The 27238-nt window shown below is 45.3% G+C and overlaps 21 non-coding genes across 21 annotated transcripts; all 21 read right to left on the bottom strand.

Annotated features, from left to right (window-relative positions):
• Positions 1–692: 692 nt before the first annotated feature.
• LOC141158731 (U2 spliceosomal RNA) lies at positions 693–883 on the bottom strand. The gene has a single exon (XR_012248757.1). It is a non-coding gene; the product is annotated as a U2 spliceosomal RNA (small nuclear RNA).
• Positions 884–2003: 1120 nt separating this feature from the next.
• On the bottom strand, positions 2004–2194 carry LOC141158720 (U2 spliceosomal RNA). The gene has a single exon (XR_012248746.1). It is a non-coding gene; the product is annotated as a U2 spliceosomal RNA (small nuclear RNA).
• A 1119-nt stretch (positions 2195–3313) lies between these two features.
• On the bottom strand, positions 3314–3504 carry LOC141159602 (U2 spliceosomal RNA). Its single transcript, XR_012249605.1, has one exon. It is a non-coding gene; the product is annotated as a U2 spliceosomal RNA (small nuclear RNA).
• A 1121-nt stretch (positions 3505–4625) lies between these two features.
• On the bottom strand, positions 4626–4816 carry LOC141158709 (U2 spliceosomal RNA). Its single transcript, XR_012248735.1, has one exon. It is a non-coding gene; the product is annotated as a U2 spliceosomal RNA (small nuclear RNA).
• Positions 4817–5935: 1119 nt separating this feature from the next.
• On the bottom strand, positions 5936–6126 carry LOC141159600 (U2 spliceosomal RNA). The gene has a single exon (XR_012249603.1). It is a non-coding gene; the product is annotated as a U2 spliceosomal RNA (small nuclear RNA).
• Positions 6127–7246: 1120 nt separating this feature from the next.
• LOC141158698 (U2 spliceosomal RNA) lies at positions 7247–7437 on the bottom strand. The gene has a single exon (XR_012248724.1). It is a non-coding gene; the product is annotated as a U2 spliceosomal RNA (small nuclear RNA).
• A 1120-nt stretch (positions 7438–8557) lies between these two features.
• On the bottom strand, positions 8558–8748 carry LOC141158687 (U2 spliceosomal RNA). The gene has a single exon (XR_012248713.1). It is a non-coding gene; the product is annotated as a U2 spliceosomal RNA (small nuclear RNA).
• A 1119-nt stretch (positions 8749–9867) lies between these two features.
• Positions 9868–10058, bottom strand: LOC141158676 (U2 spliceosomal RNA). The gene has a single exon (XR_012248702.1). It is a non-coding gene; the product is annotated as a U2 spliceosomal RNA (small nuclear RNA).
• Positions 10059–11179: 1121 nt separating this feature from the next.
• Positions 11180–11370, bottom strand: LOC141160748 (U2 spliceosomal RNA). Its single transcript, XR_012250501.1, has one exon. It is a non-coding gene; the product is annotated as a U2 spliceosomal RNA (small nuclear RNA).
• A 1121-nt stretch (positions 11371–12491) lies between these two features.
• LOC141158665 (U2 spliceosomal RNA) lies at positions 12492–12682 on the bottom strand. Its single transcript, XR_012248691.1, has one exon. It is a non-coding gene; the product is annotated as a U2 spliceosomal RNA (small nuclear RNA).
• Positions 12683–13801: 1119 nt separating this feature from the next.
• Positions 13802–13992, bottom strand: LOC141158653 (U2 spliceosomal RNA). The gene has a single exon (XR_012248680.1). It is a non-coding gene; the product is annotated as a U2 spliceosomal RNA (small nuclear RNA).
• Positions 13993–15112: 1120 nt separating this feature from the next.
• Positions 15113–15303, bottom strand: LOC141160737 (U2 spliceosomal RNA). Its single transcript, XR_012250490.1, has one exon. It is a non-coding gene; the product is annotated as a U2 spliceosomal RNA (small nuclear RNA).
• Positions 15304–16423: 1120 nt separating this feature from the next.
• LOC141160725 (U2 spliceosomal RNA) lies at positions 16424–16614 on the bottom strand. Its single transcript, XR_012250478.1, has one exon. It is a non-coding gene; the product is annotated as a U2 spliceosomal RNA (small nuclear RNA).
• Positions 16615–17732: 1118 nt separating this feature from the next.
• On the bottom strand, positions 17733–17923 carry LOC141158641 (U2 spliceosomal RNA). Its single transcript, XR_012248669.1, has one exon. It is a non-coding gene; the product is annotated as a U2 spliceosomal RNA (small nuclear RNA).
• A 1124-nt stretch (positions 17924–19047) lies between these two features.
• LOC141160712 (U2 spliceosomal RNA) lies at positions 19048–19238 on the bottom strand. The gene has a single exon (XR_012250466.1). It is a non-coding gene; the product is annotated as a U2 spliceosomal RNA (small nuclear RNA).
• Positions 19239–20357: 1119 nt separating this feature from the next.
• On the bottom strand, positions 20358–20548 carry LOC141160701 (U2 spliceosomal RNA). The gene has a single exon (XR_012250455.1). It is a non-coding gene; the product is annotated as a U2 spliceosomal RNA (small nuclear RNA).
• Positions 20549–21666: 1118 nt separating this feature from the next.
• On the bottom strand, positions 21667–21857 carry LOC141158629 (U2 spliceosomal RNA). Its single transcript, XR_012248657.1, has one exon. It is a non-coding gene; the product is annotated as a U2 spliceosomal RNA (small nuclear RNA).
• Positions 21858–22977: 1120 nt separating this feature from the next.
• LOC141160690 (U2 spliceosomal RNA) lies at positions 22978–23168 on the bottom strand. Its single transcript, XR_012250444.1, has one exon. It is a non-coding gene; the product is annotated as a U2 spliceosomal RNA (small nuclear RNA).
• A 1118-nt stretch (positions 23169–24286) lies between these two features.
• Positions 24287–24477, bottom strand: LOC141158618 (U2 spliceosomal RNA). The gene has a single exon (XR_012248646.1). It is a non-coding gene; the product is annotated as a U2 spliceosomal RNA (small nuclear RNA).
• Positions 24478–25600: 1123 nt separating this feature from the next.
• LOC141158607 (U2 spliceosomal RNA) lies at positions 25601–25791 on the bottom strand. Its single transcript, XR_012248635.1, has one exon. It is a non-coding gene; the product is annotated as a U2 spliceosomal RNA (small nuclear RNA).
• Positions 25792–26910: 1119 nt separating this feature from the next.
• On the bottom strand, positions 26911–27101 carry LOC141158596 (U2 spliceosomal RNA). The gene has a single exon (XR_012248624.1). It is a non-coding gene; the product is annotated as a U2 spliceosomal RNA (small nuclear RNA).
• Positions 27102–27238: the final 137 nt, after the last annotated feature.

Genomic DNA, 27238 nt, shown 5'->3' with positions numbered 1-27238 from the left:
AGCGTTCCGTTGCCACATTCCGTCTACTGCAGGCGGGATACCTGGATGGCTGAATGTCACTGAGAAGCTCACAGAGACCGCCATAAGCAACAGTTTAAAAGAATGCCACAGACTAATCAACCAAACTTTTTGGGTTGGTTTCTCTTTTATAGTCTGCAGGCATTAAATGAAAGAAGTCAGTGTTCCAGCAGAGGGAGACAACGTTTCAGAAAAGGTATTGTAGCAAACCAAAAAAGAAATTTTAAGCGCAGCAGAGTAACCAGCTCACATACCTGTTAGCTCAGGTGAGTTTAAAAGGCTGCTGTTGATAACAAGGGCATTTGCTAAATAGATGGTGTGTGTGCAACAATATACTGAAAGGTCAATTATATTGTGCAGCTTATCTCACCACCTGTAGTTATTTAGGTGAAAGCTCCAAAATGCTTGCCTAATATGTCTGTTTATCCAAAAGGAAGTATAGAGGGAGAGCTAGATAGATAGCATTGCATTACATTACATGGCAATGCAATGCACAGTTGCTGAAGTTGAACCAAAATGAGCTTGTCATCTGGCTTCTGCAACTTTTAACATGAAAAATCCAATGAGGAGAAGAAAAGCAAAGCCAAAGAGTCCATCCCAAAATCCGACAAACAAGCCAAATGAACAAAAAGCATTGAATTCAATTCTTTCTGATTTTAGAAACTGCATTAAAGAAGGGGTGCACCGGTCCTGGAGATACTGCAATACCAGGTCAATGCGTGGAGTGGACAGAGCAAGCTCTTTTTCCATCTCCCTGTTCTAAAAATCCATTTAATATATGGTCCCCAGATAGGGGACGTATCAGATATTAAACTGATAAGAACAGATACTACACTTGATCTTAGCCAAAAGGCCGAGAAGCGATAACCAGAATTGGTTTCCGACTACGGTGCCACCCAAGGATTCTGAAAAGTCCATTTGTGGAGATGGCCACCTGGACTCCCGTTAAGAAGACATGCTGTCAACCTCTAGATCCCTCACATGCCTGCACTTTTCGGCTTGCTGCTGCTGCAATCCACGCGTTTTAGATCTGCATAACTCCACCTCTTTTAGCACAGTACCCTCAACCCCCGGCTGTTCCCACCCGCCTCAACACCGTTGAAAGGGAGGAGAGCCAATTAAGGCGGGGGGGGGGGGTGGAACGAGCAGCTGTCTACCCTTAGCAGGAGGGTTGCTGATTAATTACCTCTCCTGCTGCTGCTGCTGCTGCTGGCTGTCCAGCAGCAGACTGAAGGTGGCTGCTGCTGTGCGCAGGTATATAAAGGCTCAGAGCCTATTATGACACGCGCAGCCAGCGTTCCATTGCCACATTCCGTCTACTGCAGGCGGGATACCTGGATGGCTGAATGTCACTGAGAAGCTCACAGAGACCGCCATAAGCAACAGTTTAAAAGAATGCCACAGACTAATCAACCAAACTTTTTGGGTTGGTTTCTCTTTTATAGTCTGCAGGCATTAAATGAAAGAAGTCAGTGTTCCAGCAGAGGGAGACAACGTTTCAGAAAAGGCATTGTAGCAAACCAAAAAATAAATTTTAAGCGCAGCAGAGTAACCAGCTCACATACCTGTTAGCTCAGGTGAGTTTAAAAGGCTGCTGTTGATAACAAGGGCATTTGCTAAATAGATGGTGTGTGTGCAACAATATACTGAAAGGTCAATTATATTGTGCAGCTTATCTCACCACCTGTAGTTATTTAGGTGAAAGCTCCAAAATGCTTGCCTAATATGTCTGTTTATCCAAAAGGAAGTATAGAGGGAGAGCTAGATAGATAGCATTGCATTACATTACATGGCAATGCAATGCACAGTTGCTGAAGTTGAACCAAAATGAGCTTGTCATCTGGCTTCTGCAACTTTTAACATGAAAAATCCAATGAGGAGAAGAAAAGCAAAGCCAAAGAGTCCATCCCAAAATCCGACAAACAAGCCAAATGAACAAAAAGCATTGAATTCAATTCTTTCTGATTTTAGAAACTGCATTAAAGAAGGGGTGCACCGGTCCTGGAGATACTGCAATACCAGGTCAATGCGTGGAGTGGACAGAGCAAGCTCTTTTTCCATCTCCCTGTTCTAAAAATCCATTTAATATATGGTCCCCAGATAGGGGACGTATCAGATATTAAACTGATAAGAACAGATACTACACTTGATCTTAGCCAAAAGGCCGAGAAGCGATAACCAGAATTGGTTTCCGACTACGGTGCCACCCAAGGATTCTGAAAAGTCCATTTGTGGAGATGGCCACCTGGACTCCCGTTAAGAAGACATGCTGTCAACCTCTAGATCCCTCACATGCCTGCACTTTTCGGCTTGCTGCTGCTGCAATCCACGCGTTTTAGATCTGCATAACTCCACCTCTTTTAGCACAGTACCCTCAACCCCCGGCTGTTCCCACCCGCCTCAACACCGTTGGAAGGGAGGAGAACCAATTAAGGCGGGGGGGGGGGTGGAACGAGCAGCTGTCTACCCTTAGCAGGAGGGTTGCTGATTAATTACCTCTCCTGCTGCTGCTGCTGCTGCTGGCTGTCCAGCAGCAGACTGAAGGTGGCTGCTGCTGTGCGCAGGTATATAAAGGCTCAGAGCCTATTATGACACGCGCAGCCAGCGTTCCATTGCCACATTCCGTCTACTGCAGGCGGGATACCTGGATGGCTGAATGTCACTGAGAAGCTCACAGAGACCGCCATAAGCAACAGTTTAAAAGAATGCCACAGACTAATCAACCAAACTTTTTGGGTTGGTTTCTCTTTTATAGTCTGCAGGCATTAAATGAAAGAAGTCAGTGTTCCAGCAGAGGGAGACAACGTTTCAGAAAAGGCATTGTAGCAAACCAAAAAAGAAATTTTAAGCGCAGCAGAGTAACCAGCTCACATACCTGTTAGCTCAGGTGAGTTTAAAAGGCTGCTGTTGATAACAAGGGCATTTGCTAAATAGATGGTGTGTGTGCAACAATATACTGAAAGGTCAATTATATTGTGCAGCTTATCTCACCACCTGTAGTTATTTAGGTGAAAGCTCCAAAATGCTTGCCTAATATGTCTGTTTATCCAAAAGGAAGTATAGAGGGAGAGCTAGATAGATAGCATTGCATTACATTACATGGCAATGCAATGCACAGTTGCTGAAGTTGAACCAAAATGAGCTTGTCATCTGGCTTCTGCAACTTTTAACATGAAAAATCCAATGAGGAGAAGAAAAGCAAAGCCAAAGAGTCCATCCCAAAATCCGACAAACAAGCCAAATGAACAAAAAGCATTGAATTCAATTCTTTCTGATTTTAGAAACTGCATTAAAGAAGGGGTGCACCGGTCCTGGAGATACTGCAGTACCAGGTCAATGCGTGGAGTGGACAGAGCAAGCTCTTTTTCCATCTCCCTGTTCTAAAAATCCATTTAATATATGGTCCCCAGATAGGGGACGTATCAGATATTAAACTGATAAGAACAGATACTACACTTGATCTTAGCCAAAAGGCCGAGAAGCGATAACCAGAATTGGTTTCCGACTACGGTGCCACCCAAGGATTCTGAAAAGTCCATTTGTGGAGATGGCCACCTGGACTCCCGTTAAGAAGACATGCTGTCAACCTCTAGATCCCTCACATGCCTGCACTTTTCGGCTTGCTGCTGCTGCAATCCACGCGTTTTAGATCTGCATAACTCCACCTCTTTTAGCACAGTACCCTCAACCCCCGGCTGTTCCCACCCGCCTCAACACCGTTGGAAGGGAGGAGAACCAATTAAGGCGGGGGGGGGGGGGTGGAACGAGCAGCTGTCTACCCTTAGCAGGAGGGTTGCTGATTAATTACCTCTCCTGCTGCTGCTGCTGCTGCTGGCTGTCCAGCAGCAGACTGAAGGTGGCTGCTGCTGTGCGCAGGTATATAAAGGCTCAGAGCCTATTATGACACGCGCAGCCAGCGTTCCATTGCCACATTCCGTCTACTGCAGGCGGGATACCTGGATGGCTGAATGTCACTGAGAAGCTCACAGAGACCGCCATAAGCAACAGTTTAAAAGAATGCCACAGACTAATCAACCAAACTTTTTGGGTTGGTTTCTCTTTTATAGTCTGCAGGCATTAAATGAAAGAAGTCAGTGTTCCAGCAGAGGGAGACAACGTTTCAGAAAAGGCATTGTAGCAAACCAAAAAAGAAATTTTAAGCGCAGCAGAGTAACCAGCTCACATACCTGTTAGCTCAGGTGAGTTTAAAAGGCTGCTGTTGATAACAAGGGCATTTGCTAAATAGATGGTGTGTGTGCAACAATATACTGAAAGGTCAATTATATTGTGCAGCTTATCTCACCACCTGTAGTTATTTAGGTGAAAGCTCCAAAATGCTTGCCTAATATGTCTGTTTATCCAAAAGGAAGTATAGAGGGAGAGCTAGATAGATAGCATTGCATTACATTACATGGCAATGCAATGCACAGTTGCTGAAGTTGAACCAAAATGAGCTTGTCATCTGGCTTCTGCAACTTTTAACATGAAAAATCCAATGAGGAGAAGAAAAGCAAAGCCAAAGAGTCCATCCCAAAATACGACAAACAAGCCAAATGAACAAAAAGCATTGAATTCAATTCTTTCTGATTTTAGAAACTGCATTAAAGAAGGGGTGCACCGGTCCTGGAGATACTGCAATACCAGGTCAATGCGTGGAGTGGACAGAGCAAGCTCTTTTTCCATCTCCCTGTTCTAAAAATCCATTTAATATATGGTCCCCAGATAGGGGACGTATCAGATATTAAACTGATAAGAACAGATACTACACTTGATCTTAGCCAAAAGGCCGAGAAGCGATAACCAGAATTGGTTTCCGACTACGGTGCCACCCAAGGATTCTGAAAAGTCCATTTGTGGAGATGGCCACCTGGACTCCCGTTAAGAAGACATGCTGTCAACCTCTAGATCCCTCACATGCCTGCACTTTTCGGCTTGCTGCTGCTGCAATCCACGCGTTTTAGATCTGCATAACTCCACCTCTTTTAGCACAGTACCCTCAACCCCCGGCTGTTCCCACCCGCCTCAACACCGTTGGAAGGGAGGAGAACCAATTAAGGCGGGGGGGGGGGTGGAACGAGCAGCTGTCTACCCTTAGCAGGAGGGTTGCTGATTAATTACCTCTCCTGCTGCTGCTGCTGCTGCTGGCTGTCCAGCAGCAGACTGAAGGTGGCTGCTGCTGTGCGCAGGTATATAAAGGCTCAGAGCCTATTATGACACGCGCAGCCAGCGTTCCATTGCCACATTCCGTCTACTGCAGGCGGGATACCTGGATGGCTGAATGTCACTGAGAAGCTCACAGAGACCGCCATAAGCAACAGTTTAAAAGAATGCCACAGACTAATCAACCAAACTTTTTGGGTTGGTTTCTCTTTTATAGTCTGCAGGCATTAAATGAAAGAAGTCAGTGTTCCAGCAGAGGGAGACAACGTTTCAGAAAAGGCATTGTAGCAAACCAAAAAAGAAATTTTAAGCGCAGCAGAGTAACCAGCTCACATACCTGTTAGCTCAGGTGAGTTTAAAAGGCTGCTGTTGATAACAAGGGCATTTGCTAAATAGATGGTGTGTGTGCAACAATATACTGAAAGGTCAATTATATTGTGCAGCTTATCTCACCACCTGTAGTTATTTAGGTGAAAGCTCCAAAATGCTTGCCTAATATGTCTGTTTATCCAAAAGGAAGTATAGAGGGAGAGCTAGATAGATAGCATTGCATTACATTACATGGCAATGCAATGCACAGTTGCTGAAGTTGAACCAAAATGAGCTTGTCATCTGGCTTCTGCAACTTTTAACATGAAAAATCCAATGAGGAGAAGAAAAGCAAAGCCAAAGAGTCCATCCCAAAATCCGACAAACAAGCCAAATGAACAAAAAGCATTGAATTCAATTCTTTCTGATTTTAGAAACTGCATTAAAGAAGGGGTGCACCGGTCCTGGAGATACTGCAGTACCAGGTCAATGCGTGGAGTGGACAGAGCAAGCTCTTTTTCCATCTCCCTGTTCTAAAAATCCATTTAATATATGGTCCCCAGATAGGGGACGTATCAGATATTAAACTGATAAGAACAGATACTACACTTGATCTTAGCCAAAAGGCCGAGAAGCGATAACCAGAATTGGTTTCCGACTACGGTGCCACCCAAGGATTCTGAAAAGTCCATTTGTGGAGATGGCCACCTGGACTCCCGTTAAGAAGACATGCTGTCAACCTCTAGATCCCTCACATGCCTGCACTTTTCGGCTTGCTGCTGCTGCAATCCACGCGTTTTAGATCTGCATAACTCCACCTCTTTTAGCACAGTACCCTCAACCCCCGGCTGTTCCCACCCGCCTCAACACCGTTGGAAGGGAGGAGAACCAATTAAGGCGGGGGGGGGGGGTGGAACGAGCAGCTGTCTACCCTTAGCAGGAGGGTTGCTGATTAATTACCTCTCCTGCTGCTGCTGCTGCTGCTGGCTGTCCAGCAGCAGACTGAAGGTGGCTGCTGCTGTGCGCAGGTATATAAAGGCTCAGAGCCTATTATGACACGCGCAGCCAGCGTTCCATTGCCACATTCCGTCTACTGCAGGCGGGATACCTGGATGGCTGAATGTCACTGAGAAGCTCACAGAGACCGCCATAAGCAACAGTTTAAAAGAATGCCACAGACTAATCAACGAAACTTTTTGGGTTGGTTTCTCTTTTATAGTCTGCAGGCATTAAATGAAAGAAGTCAGTGTTCCAGCAGAGGGAGACAACGTTTCAGAAAAGGCATTGTAGCAAACCAAAAAAGAAATTTTAAGCGCAGCAGAGTAACCAGCTCACATACCTGTTAGCTCAGGTGAGTTTAAAAGGCTGCTGTTGATAACAAGGGCATTTGCTAAATAGATGGTGTGTGTGCAACAATATACTGAAAGGTCAATTATATTGTGCAGCTTATCTCACCACCTGTAGTTATTTAGGTGAAAGCTCCAAAATGCTTGCCTAATATGTCTGTTTATCCAAAAGGAAGTATAGAGGGAGAGCTAGATAGATAGCATTGCATTACATTACATGGCAATGCAATGCACAGTTGCTGAAGTTGAACCAAAATGAGCTTGTCATCTGGCTTCTGCAACTTTTAACATGAAAAATCCAATGAGGAGAAGAAAAGCAAAGCCAAAGAGTCCATCCCAAAATCCGACAAACAAGCCAAATGAACAAAAAGCATTGAATTCAATTCTTTCTGATTTTAGAAACTGCATTAAAGAAGGGGTGCACCGGTCCTGGAGATACTGCAATACCAGGTCAATGCGTGGAGTGGACAGAGCAAGCTCTTTTTCCATCTCCCTGTTCTAAAAATCCATTTAATATATGGTCCCCAGATAGGGGACGTATCAGATATTAAACTGATAAGAACAGATACTACACTTGATCTTAGCCAAAAGGCCGAGAAGCGATAACCAGAATTGGTTTCCGACTACGGTGCCACCCAAGGATTCTGAAAAGTCCATTTGTGGAGATGGCCACCTGGACTCCCGTTAAGAAGACATGCTGTCAACCTCTAGATCCCTCACATGCCTGCACTTTTCGGCTTGCTGCTGCTGCAATCCACGCGTTTTAGATCTGCATAACTCCACCTCTTTTAGCACAGTACCCTCAACCCCCGGCAGTTCCCACCCGCCTCAACACCGTTGGAAGGGAGGAGAACCAATTAAGGCGGGGGGGGGGGGTGGAACGAGCAGCTGTCTACCCTTAGCAGGAGGGTTGCTGATTAATTACCTCTCCTGCTGCTGCTGCTGCTGCTGGCTGTCCAGCAGCAGACTGAAGGTGGCTGCTGCTGTGCGCAGGTATATAAAGGCTCAGAGCCTATTATGACACGCGCAGCCAGCGTTCCATTGCCACATTCCGTCTACTGCAGGCGGGATACCTGGATGGCTGAATGTCACTGAGAAGCTCACAGAGACCGCCATAAGCAACAGTTTAAAAGAATGCCACAGACTAATCAACCAAACTTTTTGGGTTGGTTTCTCTTTTATAGTCTGCAGGCATTAAATAAAAGAAGTCAGTGTTCCAGCAGAGGGAGACAACGTTTCAGAAAAGGCATTGTAGCAAACCAAAAAAGAAATTTTAAGCGCAGCAGAGTAACCAGCTCACATACCTGTTAGCTCAGGTGAGTTTAAAAGGCTGCTGTTGATAACAAAGGCATTTGCTAAATAGATGGTGTGTGTGCAACAATATACTGAAAGGTCAATTATATTGTGCAGCTTATCTCACCACCTGTAGTTATTTAGGTGAAAGCTCCAAAATGCTTGCCTAATATGTCTGTTTATCCAAAAGGAAGTATAGAGGGAGAGCTAGATAGATAGCATTGCATTACATTACATGGCAATGCAATGCACAGTTGCTGAAGTTGAACCAAAATGAGCTTGTCATCTGGCTTCTGCAACTTTTAACATGAAAAATCCAATGAGGAGAAGAAAAGCAAAGCCAAAGAGTCCATCCCAAAATCCGACAAACAAGCCAAATGAACAAAAAGCATTGAATTCAATTCTTTCTGATTTTAGAAACTGCATTAAAGAAGGGGTGCACCGGTCCTGGAGATACTGCAATACCAGGTCAATGCGTGGAGTGGACAGAGCAAGCTCTTTTTCCATCTCCCTGTTCTAAAAATCCATTTAATATATGGTCCCCAGATAGGGGACGTATCAGATATTAAACTGATAAGAACAGATACTACACTTGATCTTAGCCAAAAGGCCGAGAAGCGATAACCAGAATTGGTTTCCGACTACGGTGCCACCCAAGGATTCTGAAAAGTCCATTTGTGGAGATGGCCACCTGGACTCCCGTTAAGAAGACATGCTGTCAACCTCTAGATCCCTCACATGCCTGCACTTTTCGGCTTGCTGCTGCTGCAATCCACGCGTTTTAGATCTGCATAACTCCACCTCTTTTAGCACAGTACCCTCAACCCCCGGCTGTTCCCACCCGCCTCAACACCGTTGGAAGGGAGGAGAACCAATTAAGGCGGGGGGGGGGGTGGAACGAGCAGCTGTCTACCCTTAGCAGGAGGGTTGCTGATTAATTACCTCTCCTGCTGCTGCTGCTGCTGCTGGCTGTCCAGCAGCAGACTGAAGGTGGCTGCTGCTGTGCGCAGGTATATAAAGGCTCAGAGCCTATTATGACACGCGCAGCCAGCGTTCCGTTGCCACATTCCGTCTACTGCAGGCGGGATACCTGGATGGCTGAATGTCACTGAGAAGCTCACAGAGACCGCCATAAGCAACAGTTTAAAAGAATGCCACAGACTAATCAACCAAACTTTTTGGGTTGGTTTCTCTTTTATAGTCTGCAGGCATTAAATGAAAGAAGTCAGTGTTCCAGCAGAGGGAGACAATGTTTCAGAAAAGGCATTGTAGCAAACCAAAAAAGAAATTTTAAGCGCAGCAGAGTAACCAGCTCACATACCTGTTAGCTCAGGTGAGTTTAAAAGGCTGCTGTTGATAACAAGGGCATTTGCTAAATAGATGGTGTGTGTGCAACAATATACTGAAAGGTCAATTATATTGTGCAGCTTATCTCACCACCTGTAGTTATTTAGGTGAAAGCTCCAAAATGCTTGCCTAATATGTCTGTTTATCCAAAAGGAAGTATAGAGGGAGAGCTAGATAGATAGCATTGCATTACATTACATGGCAATGCAATGCACAGTTGCTGAAGTTGAACCAAAATGAGCTTGTCATCTGGCTTCTGCAACTTTTAACATGAAAAATCCAATGAGGAGAAGAAAAGCAAAGCCAAAGAGTCCATCCCAAAATCCGACAAACAAGCCAAATGAACAAAAAGCATTGAATTCAATTCTTTCTGATTTTAGAAACTGCATTAAAGAAGGGGTGCACCGGTCCTGGAGATACTGCAATACCAGGTCAATGCGTGGAGTGGACAGAGCAAGCTCTTTTTCCATCTCCCTGTTCTAAAAATCCATTTAATATATGGTCCCCAGATAGGGGACGTATCAGATATTAAACTGATAAGAACAGATACTACACTTGATCTTAGCCAAAAGGCCGAGAAGCGATAACCAGAATTGGTTTCCGACTACGGTGCCACCCAAGGATTCTGAAAAGTCCATTTGTGGAGATGGCCACCTGGACTCCCGTTAAGAAGACATGCTGTCAACCTCTAGATCCCTCACATGCCTGCACTTTTCGGCTTGCTGCTGCTGCAATCCACGCGTTTTAGATCTGCATAACTCCACCTCTTTTAGCACAGTACCCTCAACCCCCGGCTGTTCCCACCCGCCTCAACACCGTTGGAAGGGAGGAGAACCAATTAAGGCGGGGGGGGGGGGGTGGAACGAGCAGCTGTCTACCCTTAGCTGGAGGGTTGCTGATTAATTACCTCTCCTGCTGCTGCTGCTGCTGCTGGCTGTCCAGCAGCAGACTGAAGGTGGCTGCTGCTGTGCGCAGGTATATAAAGGCTCAGAGCCTATTATGACACGCGCAGCCAGCGTTCCATTGCCACATTCCGTCTACTGCAGGCGGGATACCTGGATGGCTGAATGTCACTGAGAAGCTCACAGAGACCGCCATAAGCAACAGTTTAAAAGAATGCCACAGACTAATCAACCAAACTTTTTGGGTTGGTTTCTCTTTTATAGTCTGCAGGCATTAAATGAAAGAAGTCAGTGTTCCAGCAGAGGGAGACAACGTTTCAGAAAAGGCATTGTAGCAAACCAAAAAAGAAATTTTAAGCGCAGCAGAGTAACCAGCTCACATACCTGTTAGCTCAGGTGAGTTTAAAAGGCTGCTGTTGATAACAAGGGCATTTGCTAAATAGATGGTGTGTGTGCAACAATATACTGAAAGGTCAATTATATTGTGCAGCTTATCTCACCACCTGTAGTTATTTAGGTGAAAGCTCCAAAATGCTTGCCTAATATGTCTGTTTATCCAAAAGGAAGTATAGAGGGAGAGCTAGATAGATAGCATTGCATTACATTACATGGCAATGCAATGCACAGTTGCTGAAGTTGAACCAAAATGAGCTTGTCATCTGGCTTCTGCAACTTTTAACATGAAAAATCCAATGAGGAGAAGAAAAGCAAAGCCAAAGAGTCCATCCCAAAATCCGACAAACAAGCCAAATGAACAAAAAGCATTGAATTCAATTCTTTCTGATTTTAGAAACTGCATTAAAGAAAGGGTGCACCGGTCCTGGAGATACTGCAATACCAGGTCAATGCGTGGAGTGGACAGAGCAAGCTCTTTTTCCATCTCCCTGTTCTAAAAATCCATTTAATATATGGTCCCCAGATAGGGGACGTATCAGATATTAAACTGATAAGAACAGATACTACACTTGATCTTAGCCAAAAGGCCGAGAAGCGATAACCAGAATTGGTTTCCGACTACGGTGCCACCCAAGGATTCTGAAAAGTCCATTTGTGGAGATGGCCACCTGGACTCCCGTTAAGAAGACATGCTGTCAACCTCTAGATCCCTCACATGCCTGCACTTTTCGGCTTGCTGCTGCTGCAATCCACGCGTTTTAGATCTGCATAACTCCACCTCTTTTAGCACAGTACCCTCAACCCCCGGCTGTTCCCACCCGCCTCAACACCGTTGGAAGGGAGGAGAACCAATTAAGGCGGGGGGGGGGGGGTGGAACGAGCAGCTGTCTACCCTTAGCAGGAGGGTTGCTGATTAATTACCTCTCCTGCTGCTGCTGCTGCTGCTGGCTGTCCAGCAGCAGACTGAAGGTGGCTGCTGCTGTGCGCAGGTATATAAAGGCTCAGAGCCTATTATGACACGCGCAGCCAGCGTTCCGTTGCCACATTCCGTCTACTGCAGGCGGGATACCTGGATGGCTGAATGTCACTGAGAAGCTCACAGAGACCGCCATAAGCAACAGTTTAAAAGAATGCCACAGACTAATCAACCAAACTTTTTGGGTTGGTTTCTCTTTTATAGTCTGCAGGCATTAAATGAAAGAAGTCAGTGTTCCAGCAGAGGGAGACAACGTTTCAGAAAAGGCATTGTAGCAAACCAAAAAAGAAATTTTAAGCGCAGCAGAGTAACCAGCTCACATACCTGTTAGCTCAGGTGAGTTTAAAAGGCTGCTGTTGATAACAAGGGCATTTGCTAAATAGATGGTGTGTGTGCAACAATATACTGAAAGGTCAATTATATTGTGCAGCTTATCTCACCACCTGTAGTTATTTAGGTGAAAGCTCCAAAATGCTTGCCTAATATGTCTGTTTATCCAAAAGGAAGTATAGAGGGAGAGCTAGATAGATAGCATTGCATTACATTACATGGCAATGCAATGCACAGTTGCTGAAGTTGAACCAAAATGAGCTTGTCATCTGGCTTCTGCAACTTTTAACATGAAAAATCCAATGAGGAGAAGAAAAGCAAAGCCAAAGAGTCCATCCCAAAATCCGACAAACAAGCCAAATGAACAAAAAGCATTGAATTCAATTCTTTCTGATTTTAGAAACTGCATTAAAGAAGGGGTGCACCGGTCCTGGAGATACTGCAATACCAGGTCAATGCGTGGAGTGGACAGAGCAAGCTCTTTTTCCATCTCCCTGTTCTAAAAATCCATTTAATATATGGTCCCCAGATAGGGGACGTATCAGATATTAAACTGATAAGAACAGATACTACACTTGATCTTAGCCAAAAGGCCGAGAAGCGATAACCAGAATTGGTTTCCGACTACGGTGCCACCCAAGGATTCTGAAAAGTCCATTTGTGGAGATGGCCACCTGGACTCCCGTTAAGAAGACATGCTGTCAACCTCTAGATCCCTCACATGCCTGCACTTTTCGGCTTGCTGCTGCTGCAATCCACGCGTTTTAGATCTGCATAACTCCACCTCTTTTAGCACAGTACCCTCAACCCCCGGCTGTTCCCACCCGCCTCAACACCGTTGGAAGGGAGGAGAACCAATTAAGGCGGGGGGGGGGGTGGAACGAGCAGCTGTCTACCCTTAGCAGGAGGGTTGCTGATTAATTACCTCTCCTGCTGCTGCTGCTGCTGCTGGCTGTCCAGCAGCAGACTGAAGGTGGCTGCTGCTGTGCGCAGGTATATAAAGGCTCAGAGCCTATTATGACACGCGCAGCCAGCGTTCCGTTGCCACATTCCGTCTACTGCAGGCGGGATACCTGGATGGCTGAATGTCACTGAGAAGCTCACAGAGACCGCCATAAGCAACAGTTTAAAAGAATGCCACAGACTAATCAACCAAACTTTTTGGGTTGGTTTCTCTTTTATAGTCTGCAGGCATTAAATGAAAGAAGTCAGTGTTCCAGCAGAGGGAGACAACGTTTCAGAAAAGGCATTGTAGCAAACCAAAAAAGAAATTTTAAGCGCAGCAGAGTAACCAGCTCACATACCTGTTAGCTCAGGTGAGTTTAAAAGGCTGCTGTTGATAACAAGGGCATTTGCTAAATAGATGGTGTGTGTGCAACAATATACTGAAAGGTCAATTATATTGTGCAGCTAATCTCACCACCTGTAGTTATTTAGGTGAAAGCTCCAAAATGCTTGCCTAATATGTCTGTTTATCCAAAAGGAAGTATAGAGGGAGAGCTAGATAGATAGCATTGCATTACATTACATGGCAATGCAATGCACAGTTGCTGAAGTTGAACCAAAATGAGCTTGTCATCTGGCTTCTGCAACTTTTAACATGAAAAATCCAATGAGGAGAAGAAAAGCAAAGCCAAAGAGTCCATCCCAAAATCCGACAAACAAGCCAAATGAACAAAAAGCATTGAATTCAATTCTTTCTGATTTTAGAAACTGCATTAAAGAAGGGGTGCACCGGTCCTGGAGATACTGCAATACCAGGTCAATGCGTGGAGTGGACAGAGCAAGCTCTTTTTCCATCTCCCTGTTCTAAAAATCCATTTAATATATGGTCCCCAGATAGGGGACGTATCAGATATTAAACTGATAAGAACAGATACTACACTTGATCTTAGCCAAAAGGCCGAGAAGCGATAACCAGAATTGGTTTCCGACTACGGTGCCACCCAAGGATTCTGAAAAGTCCATTTGTGGAGATGGCCACCTGGACTCCCGTTAAGAAGACATGCTGTCAACCTCTAGATCCCTCACATGCCTGCACTTTTCGGCTTGCTGCTGCTGCAATCCACGCGTTTTAGATCTGCATAACTCCACCTCTTTTAGCACAGTACCCTCAACCCCCGGCTGTTCCCACCCGCCTCAACACCGTTGGAAGGGAGGAGAACCAATTAAGGCGGGGGGGGGGGGTGGAACGAGCAGCTGTCTACCCTTAGCAGGAGGGTTGCTGATTAATTACCTCTCCTGCTGCTGCTGCTGCTGCTGGCTGTCCAGCAGCAGACTGAAGGTGGCTGCTGCTGTGCGCAGGTATATAAAGGCTCAGAGCCTATTATGACACGCGCAGCCAGCGTTCCATTGCCACATTCCGTCTACTGCAGGCGGGATACCTGGATGGCTGAATGTCACTGAGAAGCTCACAGAGACCGCCATAAGCAACAGTTTAAAAGAATGCCACAGACTAATCAACCAAACTTTTTGGGTTGGTTTCTCTTTTATAGTCTGCAGGCATTAAATGAAAGAAGTCAGTGTTCCAGCAGAGGGAGACAACGTTTCAGAAAAGGCATTGTAGCAAACCAAAAAAGAAATTTTAAGCACAGCAGAGTAACCAGCTCACATACCTGTTAGCTCAGGTGAGTTTAAAAGGCTGCTGTTGATAACAAGGGCATTTGCTAAATAGATGGTGTGTGTGCAACAATATACTGAAAGGTCAATTATATTGTGCAGCTTATCTCACCACCTGTAGTTATTTAGGTGAAAGCTCCAAAATGCTTGCCTAATATGTCTGTTTATCCAAAAGGAAGTATAGAGGGAGAGCTAGATAGATAGCATTGCATTACATTACATGGCAATGCAATGCACAGTTGCTGAAGTTGAACCAAAATGAGCTTGTCATCTGGCTTCTGCAACTTTTAACATGAAAAATCCAATGAGGAGAAGAAAAGCAAAGCCAAAGAGTCCATCCCAAAATCCGACAAACAAGCCAAATGAACAAAAAGCATTGAATTCAATTCTTTCTGATTTTAGAAACTGCATTAAAGAAAGGGTGCACCGGTCCTGGAGATACTGCAATACCAGGTCAATGCGTGGAGTGGACAGAGCAAGCTCTTTTTCCATCTCCCTGTTCTAAAAATCCATTTAATATATGGTCCCCAGATAGGGGACGTATCAGATATTAAACTGATAAGAACAGATACTACACTTGATCTTAGCCAAAAGGCCGAGAAGCGATAACCAGAATTGGTTTCCGACTACGGTGCCACCCAAGGATTCTGAAAAGTCCATTTGTGGAGATGGCCACCTGGACTCCCGTTAAGAAGACATGCTGTCAACCTCTAGATCCCTCACATGCCTGCACTTTTCGGCTTGCTGCTGCTGCAATCCACGCGTTTTAGATCTGCATAACTCCACCTCTTTTAGCACAGTACCCTCAACCCCCGGCTGTTCCCACCCGCCTCAACACCGTTGGAAGGGAGGAGAACCAATTAAGGCGGGGGGGGGGGGTGGAACGAGCAGCTGTCTACCCTTAGCAGGAGGGTTGCTGATTAATTACCTCTCCTGCTGCTGCTGCTGCTGCTGGCTGTCCAGCAGCAGACTGAAGGTGGCTGCTGCTGTGCGCAGGTATATAAAGGCTCAGAGCCTATTATGACACGCGCAGCCAGCGTTCCATTGCCACATTCCGTCTACTGCAGGCGGGATACCTGGATGGCTGAATGTCACTGAGAAGCTCACAGAGACCGCCATAAGCAACAGTTTAAAAGAATGCCACAGACTAATCAACCAAACTTTTTGGGTTGGTTTCTCTTTTATAGTCTGCAGGCATTAAATGAAAGAAGTCAGTGTTCCAGCAGAGGGAGACAACGTTTCAGAAAAGGCATTGTAGCAAACCAAAAAAGAAATTTTAAGCGCAGCAGAGTAACCAGCTCACATACCTGTTAGCTTAGGTGAGTTTAAAAGGCTGCTGTTGATAACAAGGGCATTTGCTAAATAGATGGTGTGTGTGCAACAATATACTGAAAGGTCAATTATATTGTGCAGCTTATCTCACCACCTGTAGTTATTTAGGTGAAAGCTCCAAAATGCTTGCCTAATATGTCTGTTTATCCAAAAGGAAGTATAGAGGGAGAGCTAGATAGATAGCATTGCATTACATTACATGGCAATGCAATGCACAGTTGCTGAAGTTGAACCAAAATGAGCTTGTCATCTGGCTTCTGCAACTTTTAACATGAAAAATCCAATGAGGAGAAGAAAAGCAAAGCCAAAGAGTCCATCCCAAAATCCGACAAACAAGCCAAATGAACAAAAAGCATTGAATTCAATTCTTTCTGATTTTAGAAACTGCATTAAAGAAAGGGTGCACCGGTCCTGGAGATACTGCAATACCAGGTCAATGCGTGGAGTGGACAGAGCAAGCTCTTTTTCCATCTCCCTGTTCTAAAAATCCATTTAATATATGGTCCCCAGATAGGGGACGTATCAGATATTAAACTGATAAGAACAGATACTACACTTGATCTTAGCCAAAAGGCCGAGAAGCGATAACCAGAATTGGTTTCCGACTACGGTGCCACCCAAGGATTCTGAAAAGTCCATTTGTGGAGATGGCCACCTGGACTCCCGTTAAGAAGACATGCTGTCAACCTCTAGATCCCTCACATGCCTGCACTTTTCGGCTTGCTGCTGCTGCAATCCACGCGTTTTAGATCTGCATAACTCCACCTCTTTTAGCACAGTACCCTCAACCCCCGGCTGTTCCCACCCGCCTCAACACCGTTGGAAGGGAGGAGAACCAATTAAGGCCGGGGGGGGGGGGTGGAACGAGCAGCTGTCTACCCTTAGCAGGAGGGTTGCTGATTAATTACCTCTCCTGCTGCTGCTGCTGCTGGCTGTCCAGCAGCAGACTGAAGGTGGCTGCTGCTGTGCGCAGGTATATAAAGGCTCAGAGCCTATTATGACACGCGCAGCCAGCGTTCCATTGCCACATTCCGTCTACTGCAGGCGGGATACCTGGATGGCTGAATGTCACTGAGAAGCTCACAGAGACCGCCATAAGCAACAGTTTAAAAGAATGCCACAGACTAATCAACCAAACTTTTTGGGTTGGTTTCTCTTTTATAGTCTGCAGGCATTAAATGAAAGAAGTCAGTGTTCCAGCAGAGGGAGACAACGTTTCAGAAAAGGCATTGTAGCAAACCAAAAAAGAAATTTTAAGCGCAGCAGAGTAACCAGCTCACATACCTGTTAGCTCAGGTGAGTTTAAAAGGCTGCTGTTGATAACAAGGGCATTTGCTAAATAGATGGTGTGTGTGCAACAATATACTGAAAGGTCAATTATATTGTGCAGCTTATCTCACCACCTGTAGTTATTTAGGTGAAAGCTCCAAAATGCTTGCCTAATATGTCTGTTTATCCAAAAGGAAGTATAGAGGGAGAGCTAGATAGATAGCATTGCATTACATTACATGGCAATGCAATGCACAGTTGCTGAAGTTGAACCAAAATGAGCTTGTCATCTGGCTTCTGCAACTTTTAACATGAAAAATCCAATGAGGAGAAGAAAAGCAAAGCCAAAGAGTCCATCCCAAAATCCGACAAACAAGCCAAATGAACAAAAAGCATTGAATTCAATTCTTTCTGATTTTAGAAACTGCATTAAAGAAGGGGTGCACCGGTCCTGGAGATACTGCAATACCAGGTCAATGCGTGGAGTGGACAGAGCAAGCTCTTTTTCCATCTCCCTGTTCTAAAAATCCATTTAATATATGGTCCCCAGATAGGGGACGTATCAGATATTAAACTGATAAGAACAGATACTACACTTGATCTTAGCCAAAAGGCCGAGAAGCGATAACCAGAATTGGTTTCCGACTACGGTGCCACCCAAGGATTCTGAAAAGTCCATTTGTGGAGATGGCCACCTGGACTCCCGTTAAGAAGACATGCTGTCAACCTCTAGATCCCTCACATGCCTGCACTTTTCGGCTTGCTGCTGCTGCAATCCACGCATTTTAGATCTGCATAACTCCACCTCTTTTAGCACAGTACCCTCAACCCCCGGCTGTTCCCACCCGCCTCAACACCGTTGGAAGGGAGGAGAACCAATTAAGGCGGGGGGGGGGGGGGGGTGGAACGAGCAGCTGTCTACCCTTAGCAGGAGGGTTGCTGATTAATTACCTCTCCTGCTGCTGCTGCTGCTGCTGGCTGTCCAGCAGCAGACTGAAGGTGGCTGCTGCTGTGCGCAGGTATATAAAGGCTCAGAGCCTATTATGACACGCGCAGCCAGCGTTCCGTTGCCACATTCCGTCTACTGCAGGCGGGATACCTGGATGGCTGAATGTCACTGAGAAGCTCACAGAGACCGCCATAAGCAACAGTTTAAAAGAATGCCACAGACTAATCAACCAAACTTTTTGGGTTGGTTTCTCTTTTATAGTCTGCAGGCATTAAATGAAAGAAGTCAGTGTTCCAGCAGAGGGAGACAACGTTTCAGAAAAGGCATTGTAGCAAACCAAAAAAGAAATTTTAAGCGCAGCAGAGTAACCAGCTCACATACCTGTTAGCTTAGGTGAGTTTAAAAGGCTGCTGTTGATAACAAGGGCATTTGCTAAATAGATGGTGTGTGTGCAACAATATACTGAAAGGTCAATTATATTGTGCAGCTTATCTCACCACCTGTAGTTATTTAGGTGAAAGCTCCAAAATGCTTGCCTAATATGTCTGTTTATCCAAAAGGAAGTATAGAGGGAGAGCTAGATAGATAGCATTGCATTACATTACATGGCAATGCAATGCACAGTTGCTGAAGTTGAACCAAAATGAGCTTGTCATCTGGCTTCTGCAACTTTTAACATGAAAAATCCAATGAGGAGAAGAAAAGCAAAGCCAAAGAGTCCATCCCAAAATCCGACAAACAAGCCAAATGAACAAAAAGCATTGAATTCAATTCTTTCTGATTTTAGAAACTGCATTAAAGAAAGGGTGCACCGGTCCTGGAGATACTGCAATACCAGGTCAATGCGTGGAGTGGACAGAGCAAGCTCTTTTTCCATCTCCCTGTTCTAAAAATCCATTTAATATATGGTCCCCAGATAGGGGACGTATCAGATATTAAACTGATAAGAACAGATACTACACTTGATCTTAGCCAAAAGGCCGAGAAGCGATAACCAGAATTGGTTTCCGACTACGGTGCCACCCAAGGATTCTGAAAAGTCCATTTGTGGAGATGGCCACCTGGACTCCCGTTAAGAAGACATGCTGTCAACCTCTAGATCCCTCACATGCCTGCACTTTTCGGCTTGCTGCTGCTGCAATCCACGCGTTTTAGATCTGCATAACTCCACCTCTTTTAGCACAGTACCCTCAACCCCCGGCTGTTCCCACCCGCCTCAACACCGTTGGAAGGGAGGAGAACCAATTAAGGCGGGGGGGGGGGTGGAACGAGCAGCTGTCTACCCTTAGCAGGAGGGTTGCTGATTAATTACCTCTCCTGCTGCTGCTGCTGCTGCTGGCTGTCCAGCAGCAGACTGAAGGTGGCTGCTGCTGTGCGCAGGTATATAAAGGCTCAGAGCCTATTATGACACGCGCAGCCAGCGTTCCATTGCCACATTCCGTCTACTGCAGGCGGGATACCTGGATGGCTGAATGTCACTGAGAAGCTCACAGAGACCGCCATAAGCAACAGTTTAAAAGAATGCCACAGACTAATCAACCAAACTTTTTGGGTTGGTTTCTCTTTTATAGTCTGCAGGCATTAAATGAAAGAAGTCAGTGTTCCAGCAGAGGGAGACAACGTTTCAGAAAAGGCATTGTAGCAAACCAAAAAAGAAATTTTAAGCGCAGCAGAGTAACCAGCTCACATACCTGTTAGCTTAGGTGAGTTTAAAAGGCTGCTGTTGATAACAAGGGCATTTGCTAAATAGATGGTGTGTGTGCAACAATATACTGAAAGGTCAATTATATTGTGCAGCTTATCTCACCACCTGTAGTTATTTAGGTGAAAGCTCCAAAATGCTTGCCTAATATGTCTGTTTATCCAAAAGGAAGTATAGAGGGAGAGCTAGATAGATAGCATTGCATTACATTACATGGCAATGCAATGCACAGTTGCTGAAGTTGAACCAAAATGAGCTTGTCATCTGGCTTCTGCAACTTTTAACATGAAAAATCCAATGAGGAGAAGAAAAGCAAAGCCAAAGAGTCCATCCCAAAATCCGACAAACAAGCCAAATGAACAAAAAGCATTGAATTCAATTCTTTCTGATTTTAGAAACTGCATTAAAGAAAGGGTGCACCGGTCCTGGAGATACTGCAATACCAGGTCAATGCGTGGAGTGGACAGAGCAAGCTCTTTTTCCATCTCCCTGTTCTAAAAATCCATTTAATATATGGTCCCCAGATAGGGGACGTATCAGATATTAAACTGATAAGAACAGATACTACACTTGATCTTAGCCAAAAGGCCGAGAAGCGATAACCAGAATTGGTTTCCGACTACGGTGCCACCCAAGGATTCTGAAAAGTCCATTTGTGGAGATGGCCACCTGGACTCCCGTTAAGAAGACATGCTGTCAACCTCTAGATCCCTCACATGCCTGCACTTTTCGGCTTGCTGCTGCTGCAATCCACGCGTTTTAGATCTGCATAACTCCACCTCTTTTAGCACAGTACCCTCAACCCCCGGCTGTTCCCACCCGCCTCAACACCGTTGGAAGGGAGGAGAACCAATTAAGGCCGGGGGGGGGGGGTGGAACGAGCAGCTGTCTACCCTTAGCAGGAGGGTTGCTGATTAATTACCTCTCCTGCTGCTGCTGCTGCTGGCTGTCCAGCAGCAGACTGAAGGTGGCTGCTGCTGTGCGCAGGTATATAAAGGCTCAGAGCCTATTATGACACGCGCAGCCAGCGTTCCATTGCCACATTCCGTCTACTGCAGGCGGGATACCTGGATGGCTGAATGTCACTGAGAAGCTCACAGAGACCGCCATAAGCAACAGTTTAAAAGAATGCCACAGACTAATCAACCAAACTTTTTGGGTTGGTTTCTCTTTTATAGTCTGCAGGCATTAAATGAAAGAAGTCAGTGTTCCAGCAGAGGGAGACAACGTTTCAGAAAAGGCATTGTAGCAAACCAAAAAAGAAATTTTAAGCGCAGCAGAGTAACCAGCTCACATACCTGTTAGCTCAGGTGAGTTTAAAAGGCTGCTGTTGATAACAAGGGCATTTGCTAAATAGATGGTGTGTGTGCAACAATATACTGAAAGGTCAATTATATTGTGCAGCTTATCTCACCACCTGTAGTTATTTAGGTGAAAGCTCCAAAATGCTTGCCTAATATGTCTGTTTATCCAAAAGGAAGTATAGAGGGAGAGCTAGATAGATAGCATTGCATTACATTACATGGCAATGCAATGCACAGTTGCTGAAGTTGAACCAAAATGAGCTTGTCATCTGGCTTCTGCAACTTTTAACATGAAAAATCCAATGAGGAGAAGAAAAGCAAAGCCAAAGAGTCCATCCCAAAATCCGACAAACAAGCCAAATGAACAAAAAGCATTGAATTCAATTCTTTCTGATTTTAGAAACTGCATTAAAGAAGGGGTGCACCGGTCCTGGAGATACTGCAATACCAGGTCAATGCGTGGAGTGGACAGAGCAAGCTCTTTTTCCATCTCCCTGTTCTAAAAATCCATTTAATATATGGTCCCCAGATAGGGGACGTATCAGATATTAAACTGATAAGAACAGATACTACACTTGATCTTAGCCAAAAGGCCGAGAAGCGATAACCAGAATTGGTTTCCGACTACGGTGCCACCCAAGGATTCTGAAAAGTCCATTTGTGGAGATGGCCACCTGGACTCCCGTTAAGAAGACATGCTGTCAACCTCTAGATCCCTCACATGCCTGCACTTTTCGGCTTGCTGCTGCTGCAATCCACGCGTTTTAGATCTGCATAACTCCACCTCTTTTAGCACAGTACCCTCAACCCCCGGCTGTTCCCACCCGCCTCAACACCGTTGGAAGGGAGGAGAACCAATTAAGGCGGGGGGGGGGGGTGGAACGAGCAGCTGTCTACCCTTAGCAGGAGGGTTGCTGATTAATTACCTCTCCTGCTGCTGCTGCTGCTGCTGGCTGTCCAGCAGCAGACTGAAGGTGGCTGCTGCTGTGCGCAGGTATATAAAGGCTCAGAGCCTATTATGACACGCGCAGCCAGCGTTCCATTGCCACATTCCGTCTACTGCAGGCGGGATACCTGGATGGCTGAATGTCACTGAGAAGCTCACAGAGACCGCCATAAGCAACAGTTTAAAAGAATGCCACAGACTAATCAACCAAACTTTTTGAGTTGGTTTCTCTTTTATAGTCTGCAGGCATTAAATGAAAGAAGTCAGTGTTCCAGCAGAGGGAGACAACGTTTCAGAAAAGGCATTGTAGCAAACCAAAAAAGAAATTTTAAGCGCAGCAGAGTAACCAGCTCACATACCTGTTAGCTTAGGTGAGTTTAAAAGGCTGCTGTTGATAACAAGGGCATTTGCTAAATAGATGGTGTGTGTGCAACAATATACTGAAAGGTCAATTATATTGTGCAGCTTATCTCACCACCTGTAGTTATTTAGGTGAAAGCTCCAAAATGCTTGCCTAATATGTCTGTTTATCCAAAAGGAAGTATAGAGGGAGAGCTAGATAGATAGCATTGCATTACATTACATGGCAATGCAATGCACAGTTGCTGAAGTTGAACCAAAATGAGCTTGTCATCTGGCTTCTGCAACTTTTAACATGAAAAATCCAATGAGGAGAAGAAAAGCAAAGCCAAAGAGTCCATCCCAAAATCCGACAAACAAGCCAAATGAACAAAAAGCATTGAATTCAATTCTTTCTGATTTTAGAAACTGCATTAAAGAAAGGGTGCACCGGTCCTGGAGATACTGCAATACCAGGTCAATGCGTGGAGTGGACAGAGCAAGCTCTTTTTCCATCTCCCTGTTCTAAAAATCCATTTAATATATGGTCCCCAGATAGGGGACGTATCAGATATTAAACTGATAAGAACAGATACTACACTTGATCTTAGCCAAAAGGCCGAGAAGCGATAACCAGAATTGGTTTCCGACTACGGTGCCACCCAAGGATTCTGAAAAGTCCATTTGTGGAGATGGCCACCTGGACTCCCGTTAAGAAGACATGCTGTCAACCTCTAGATCCCTCACATGCCTGCACTTTTCGGCTTGCTGCTGCTGCAATCCACGCGTTTTAGATCTGCATAACTCCACCTCTTTTAGCACAGTACCCTCAACCCCCGGCTGTTCCCACCCGCCTCAACACCGTTGGAAGGGAGGAGAACCAATTAAGGCCGGGGGGGGGGGGTGGAACGAGCAGCTGTCTACCCTTAGCAGGAGGGTTGCTGATTAATTACCTCTCCTGCTGCTGCTGCTGCTGGCTGTCCAGCAGCAGACTGAAGGTGGCTGCTGCTGTGCGCAGGTATATAAAGGCTCAGAGCCTATTATGACACGCGCAGCCAGCGTTCCATTGCCACATTCCGTCTACTGCAGGCGGGATACCTGGATGGCTGAATGTCACTGAGAAGCTCACAGAGACCGCCATAAGCAACAGTTTAAAAGAATGCCACAGACTAATCAACCAAACTTTTTGGGTTGGTTTCTCTTTTATAGTCTGCAGGCATTAAATGAAAGAAGTCAGTGTTCCAGCAGAGGGAGACAACGTTTCAGAAAAGGCATTGTAGCAAACCAAAAAAGAAATTTTAAGCGCAGCAGAGTAACCAGCTCACATACCTGTTAGCTCAGGTGAGTTTAAAAGGCTGCTGTTGATAACAAGGGCATTTGCTAAATAGATGGTGTGTGTGCAACAATATACTGAAAGGTCAATTATATTGTGCAGCTTATCTCACCACCTGTAGTTATTTAGGTGAAAGCTCCAAAATGCTTGCCTAATATGTCTGTTTATCCAAAAGGAAGTATAGAGGGAGAGCTAGATAGATAGCATTGCATTACATTACATGGCAATGCAATGCACAGTTGCTGAAGTTGAACCAAAATGAGCTTGTCATCTGGCTTCTGCAACTTTTAACATGAAAAATCCAATGAGGAGAAGAAAAGCAAAGCCAAAGAGTCCATCCCAAAATCCGACAAACAAGCCAAATGAACAAAAAGCATTGAATTCAATTCTTTCTGATTTTAGAAACTGCATTAAAGAAGGGGTGCACCGGTCCTGGAGATACTGCAATACCAGGTCAATGCGTGGAGTGGACAGAGCAAGCTCTTTTTCCATCTCCCTGTTCTAAAAATCCATTTAATATATGGTCCCCAGATAGGGGACGTATCAGATATTAAACTGATAAGAACAGATACTACACTTGATCTTAGCCAAAAGGCCGAGAAGCGATAACCAGAATTGGTTTCCGACTACGGTGCCACCCAAGGATTCTGAAAAGTCCATTTGTGGAGATGGCCACCTGGACTCCCGTTAAGAAGACATGCTGTCAACCTCTAGATCCCTCACATGCCTGCACTTTTCGGCTTGCTGCTGCTGCAATCCACGCGTTTTAGATCTGCATAACTCCACCTCTTTTAGCACAGTACCCTCAACCCCCGGCTGTTCCCACCCGCCTCAACACCGTTGGAAGGGAGGAGAACCAATTAAGGCGGGGGGGGGGGGGGGTGGAACGAGCAGCTGTCTACCCTTAGCAGGAGGGTTGCTGATTAATTACCTCTCCTGCTGCTGCTGCTGCTGCTGGCTGTCCAGCAGCAGACTGAAGGTGGCTGCTGCTGTGCGCAGGTATATAAAGGCTCAGAGCCTATTATGACACGCGCAGCCAGCGTTCCGTTGCCACATTCCGTCTACTGCAGGCGGGATACCTGGATGGCTGAATGTCACTGAGAAGCTCACAGAGACCGCCATAAGCAACAGTTTAAAAGAATGCCACAGACTAATCAACCAAACTTTTTGGGTTGGTTTCTCTTTTATAGTCTGCAGGCATTAAATGAAAGAAGTCAGTGTTCCAGCAGAGGGAGACAACGTTTCAGAAAAGGCATTGTAGCAAACCAAAAAAGAAATTTTAAGCGCAGCAGAGTAACCAGCTCACATACCTGTTAGCTCAGGTGAGTTTAAAAGGCTGCTGTTGATAACAAGGGCATTTGCTAAATAGATGGTGTGTGTGCAACAATATACTGAAAGGTCAATTATATTGTGCAGCTTATCTCACCACCTGTAGTTATTTAGGTGAAAGCTCCAAAATGCTTGCCTAATATGTCTGTTTATCCAAAAGGAAGTATAGAGGGAGAGCTAGATAGATAGCATTGCATTACATTACATGGCAATGCAATGCACAGTTGCTGAAGTTGAACCAAAATGAGCTTGTCATCTGGCTTCTGCAACTTTTAACATGAAAAATCCAATGAGGAGAAGAAAAGCAAAGCCAAAGAGTCCATCCCAAAATCCGACAAACAAGCCAAATGAACAAAAAGCATTGAATTCAATTCTTTCTGATTTTAGAAACTGCATTAAAGAAGGGGTGCACCGGTCCTGGAGATACTGCAATACCAGGTCAATGCGTGGAGTGGACAGAGCAAGCTCTTTTTCCATCTCCCTGTTCTAAAAATCCATTTAATATATGGTCCCCAGATAGGGGACGTATCAGATATTAAACTGATAAGAACAGATACTACACTTGATCTTAGCCAAAAGGCCGAGAAGCGATAACCAGAATTGGTTTCCGACTACGGTGCCACCCAAGGATTCTGAAAAGTCCATTTGTGGAGATGGCCACCTGGACTCCCGTTAAGAAGACATGCTGTCAACCTCTAGATCCCTCACATGCCTGCACTTTTCGGCTTGCTGCTGCTGCAATCCACGCGTTTTAGATCTGCATAACTCCACCTCTTTTAGCACAGTACCCTCAACCCCCGGCTGTTCCCACCCGCCTCAACACCGTTGGAAGGGAGGAGAACCAATTAAGGCGGGGGGGGGGGGGGTGGAACGAGCAGCTGTCTACCCTTAGCAGGAGGGTTGCTGATTAATTACCTCTCCTGCTGCTGCTGCTGCTGGCTGTCCAGCAGCAGACTGAAGGTGGCTGCTGCTGTGCGCAGGTATATAAAGGCTCAGAGCCTATTATGACACGCGCAGCCAGCGTTCCGTTGCCACATTCCGTCTACTGCAGGCGGGATACCTGGATGGCTGAATGTCACTGAGAAGCTCACAGAGACCGCCATAAGCAACAGTTTAAAAGAATGCCACAGACTAATCAACCAAACTTTTTGGGTTGGTTTCTCTTTTATAGTCTGCAGGCATTAAATGAAAGAAGTCAGTGTTCCAGCAGAAGGAGACAACGTTTCAGAAAAGGCATTGTAGCAAACCAAAAAAGAAATTTTAAGCGCAGCAGAGTAACCAGCTCACATACCTGTTAGCTCAGGTGAGTTTAAAAGGCTGCTGTTGATAACAAGGGCATTTGCTAAATAGATGGTGTGTGTGCAACAATATACTGAAAGGTCAATTATATTGTGCAGCTTATCTCACCACCTGTAGTTATTTAGGTGAAAGCTCCAAAATGCTTGCCTAATATGTCTGTTTATCCAAAAGGAAGTATAGAGGGAGAGCTAGATAGATAGCATTGCATTACATTACATGGCAATGCAATGCACAGTTGCTGAAGTTGAACCAAAATGAGCTTGTCATCTGGCTTCTGCAACTTTTAACATGAAAAATCCAATGAGGAGAAGAAAAGCAAAGCCAAAGAGTCCATCCCAAAATCCGACAAACAAGCCAAATGAACAAAAAGCATTGAATTCAATTCTTTCTGATTTTAGAAACTGCATTAAAGAAGGGGTGCACCGGTCCTGGAGATACTGCAATACCAGGTCAATGCGTGGAGTGGACAGAGCAAGCTCTTTTTCCATCTCCCTGTTCTAAAAATCCATTTAATATATGGTCCCCAGATAGGGGACGTATCAGATATTAAACTGATAAGAACAGATACTACACTTGATCTTAGCCAAAAGGCCGAGAAGCGATAACCAGAATTGGTTTCCGACTACGGTGCCACCCAAGGATTCTGAAAAGTCCATTTGTGGAGATGGCCACCTGGACTCCCGTTAAGAAGACATGCTGTCAACCTCTAGATCCCTCACATGCCTGCACTTTTCGGCTTG

This window comes from Phyllobates terribilis, unplaced genomic scaffold (genome assembly GCF_046119375.1).
Source record: "Phyllobates terribilis strain yellow unplaced genomic scaffold, ASM4611937v1 Scaffold_8__6_contigs__length_399053987, whole genome shotgun sequence".
NCBI lineage: Eukaryota > Metazoa > Chordata > Amphibia > Anura > Dendrobatidae > Phyllobates > Phyllobates terribilis.
Note: the sequence above shows the minus strand (reverse complement) of the source record. Positions and strands in the feature narration are given on the sequence as shown.